Raw genomic sequence first — 3,632 nt, forward strand, 5'->3', positions numbered from 1 at the left:
ACTTGAGAAAAACTCAAAATCTTCCCAGTGAGCCCCCAGACACAGTGTTGAAGCCCAAGGACCCCACCCACCCCGACTTGGCCTCCATGTGTCTCAGTTTCTTCATCTGTGGATGGGGTTGGTGCTTGGCCTGGGGTACAGGCCATGCAGGTGTCAACTGGTGACGCTTACCCTTTACTTTTTTAACCCCTTTAACTCACACTCCAAGGAGATTGCTTCTTATTACTTGAAATGGGTGATGCTGCCTTAAGAATAAACAGCCCAGGGACATCACTGGTGGTCCAGTGGCTAAGGCTCTGTGCTCCCAATGCAGGGGTGCCTGGGTTCAATCCCTCGTCAGGGAACTAGATCCCCCATGCCGCAACTAAGACCCCAGTGCAGCCAAATAAACATTTTTTTTTTTTTTAAAGAATAAACAGCCCAATCCACCAGCATCTTGTATGGCAGTCACTCCCCTGTGGGTGCCAGCCCAGCCAGTGAGGGGTTGTGCCAGACACAATTGCACTTCCCAGACTTTCTCCTGGACCTGCATCCAAGGACCTGGCAGAGAAAGGGATGTGTGGGTCTCAGTGTGCGGCACATGGGGGCCCTGAGCAAACCCATTCAATGAATGGGTCTCTGAAGCAGCAGGCAGAGACTCACCACTTCTCTCCACCTTGTCTGCCTTTTCAGCCTCCAGGATTTCTGCAGGGGGAAGATGGGTCACTGTTGGGGTCCCTAGAGCTGCCCCCACAGCTGTCTGGGCCTCAGTCTCCTCCTCTGAGGAGCAGGTGACCTGAGAGGATCTCTAAGGGTGTTGGCGAGAACTCAGCAGGGGGCTGGGTGTCCTGTGCACCCCTCATCTGTAAACCGCATGCTACTGCCACCACTCCTGCTGAGAAGATCAAAGGAGACAGCAGGAGGCATGCAGTCCTTCACTCCATGAGTGTTTACTGAGCGCCCATTGTGAGCAGGCACTGGATATGGGAGGAAGGGGACACAGACCCCCGCTCTGGCAGAGAGCTGGGCGCGAGACACCACAGTGAGTGACATCATCAGAGGCGGAACTCAGGGGGGAAAGTGACTGAAGTTGGCAGGAAGCAGAGGGAGGAGAGTAGGATTTTAGGGCAAGAAGAAGACCCAGGAACGCGGGGAAGGTGGGGAGGGGGCACCTGGAGGAGGGCCCAGTGGGTGAGCGGTGGGGCGAGCGGCAGGGGCAGGGGAAGGAAGGGCGCTTCCAGGGCTCAGCTGGGCCTTCAGAGCCAGGCTGCAGGGCACTGGGAAGCTATAGAAGGTGCTTGAGTGGGGCAGGTTGGGGAAGACGGTCTGGTGAGAGTGGAGAGGAGAGAGGAGGCAGGGAGACAGGGAGAGGGCAGTGAAAGGAGGCAGGAGTAGCAGGCACAGGGCCTGAGCTAGAGTCAGGGCTGGGAGACATGGGGCAGCGTCTCTGACTCGGGAACAGGAAAGGGGTGGTGACTGGGGCCCATGCAGAGCCCAGTGTCAGACCCACTGAGATCCAGATGCCCAGAGGATGTCCAGTAATGGCGAGAGCTGTGAGGTGGGCATGCCTGTTTCATAAATAAAGTTTTATTGGCACAGGGCCACTTGATGCCGCAATCTACCGCCTCTGGCTGCAATGGCAGAGCTGAGTCCTTGCAACAGATCGGCCAGCCCGCAATGCTGGGAATATTTACTATCTGGCCCTTTACAGAAACAGTGCCAACCCCTGCACGAGTGTGAGCTGGGCCCTATTCCAAGTCCTTCAGCAGCCCTAGGAGGTAGGGAAGTGAGGCTCAGAGAGGTTAAGGAGCAGACCTGGCATCACACAGCACCTGAGGAGCTGAGCTGGGACTGGAACCCAGGCCCCCTGCTGTTTCTGAGTCTTTTCCTTTGTTCTGTTTGGTAGTTGATTTCATTCTTTCCCTGCTAAATGGGTGCATGTTCACTGTAAAAAGGGGGTGCAAAGGCCTTTGGGGGTAAAGGTGGACAGGCCCCCATCTGGGGCACATCCTGCCCCATCTTTATCCAGACCTCATCCAAGCCTGTTTCATTTGTTCTTGTCATTCAGTTGCTCAGTTGTGTCTCTTTTTTTGTGACCCCATGGATTGCATCACGCCAGGCTGTCCTTCACCATCTCCCGGAGCTTGGTCCAGCTCACATCCATTGAGTTGGCGATGTCATCCAACCATCTCAACCTCTGTTGCCCCCTTCTCCTCCTGCTCTCAGTCTTTTCCAATGAGTCAGCTGTTTGCATCAGGTGGCTAAAGTATTGGAGCTTCAGCATCAGACTTCAAATGAATATTCAGGGTTGATTTCCTTTAGGATTGACTGGGTTGATCTTCTTGCTGTCCAAGGGACTCTTAAGAGTCTTCTCCAGCACCACAGTTCCTTTACACAGCCATTTACTGAGCACCACTGAGCAGAATCGTTTTACAAAAGCCCTAAGTACTTCAAAAGAACCTCCCTCTCTGCTCCCCCGCAACTGCCCTACGGAGTAAATGTGTTCAGAGCCTGAGGGCTAGTGTCCTAAGACAAGTCTGCCTCCCTCCTGATCCGTGGGGTCCACATGAATGGAGGACCCAAGATAGACCACAGGGAACAGAGGGAAGGGCAGGGGACAGAGTTGGCTCTTTCAGCTGCCCGCACCTGCTCCCCCTGGGGTGCCCCCCTCCAGTGCAGGCCAGGCCTCCCCCTTGGGGATCCAGCTGTCTGGCCAGTGTTTCCTTTTTGTTCCCCAGGCCCTGTTCATGTCACATGTCCTTCCAGTAGCTCAGGCCGGAGAGGGGACCAATGATGCCTGTCATCCCACATCCCATCCCGTGGCCATGTGCAGCACCACCTTTCAAGATCCATCCAGAATCTACCTGGTTCTCAGCCTGGCCCAGCCTCCACCAGGTCCCTCCCTGTTCAGCCGCTTCTGGACTCCAAGACCCCTCCCCTTAGCGCCCCTTTATCTGCTCCCCACCTTGCAGGCCAAGTGGCTTTTGCAAACATAAACCGGGGTGACCCTCTCTTCCTCTAAACTCTGTTGTGGCTCCCCAGTGCCCTCAAAACAGTCTGAATTCTCCCTGCTCCCTCCACGGACCCCTCACTCACTCTGACCACACAGGCCTGTTTGCCCCGAGAGAGCTATGGGGCAGATTAAGTTCCTTAACCCTCGTCCAAAAGTAGGGCCAGGCCCAAAGCCTCGCCAGTGCTCAGAAGACCAGCAATCGGTTCCTCCTCGAACGGGCCCGGCTCGGTCCTATCGCCGGCCTTGCGCGCTCGCCGCGCCCGCCACCCGGACGCTCTTCTCCAGACACTCCGCGGCCGGTCGGCAGGACCTTCCGTCCGCAGCGGGACCGTGAACTCTTGGAGCCGCCTGCCGGGCCTCCCCGAGCGATTTGTCCCCATTCGCGCCTCTCTGGCCGGGGAGCCGGGGAGGGGCGGCGTGGATGGCGGCCAGGCTGGATCCCCGGCCGGCGCCTGGACCGGCTCGGCACGAGAATCAGACCCGCGCCGAGATGGAATGAATGGGTCAGGGCGGCCAGAGCTTCGGGCAGACAGGGCGGGAGGGCGCGCGGTGGCCGGGGCGCGGCGGCGGCCGGCAGGAGGCGCAGGCGGGCGGCGGCTGGAGGCGAGGAGCCGGCGGGAGGGGGCGCGAGTGAAACGCG

The sequence above is a fragment of the Bos indicus genome, chromosome 7, assembly GCF_029378745.1.
Source record: "Bos indicus isolate NIAB-ARS_2022 breed Sahiwal x Tharparkar chromosome 7, NIAB-ARS_B.indTharparkar_mat_pri_1.0, whole genome shotgun sequence".
Classification (NCBI taxonomy): domain Eukaryota; kingdom Metazoa; phylum Chordata; class Mammalia; order Artiodactyla; family Bovidae; genus Bos; species Bos indicus.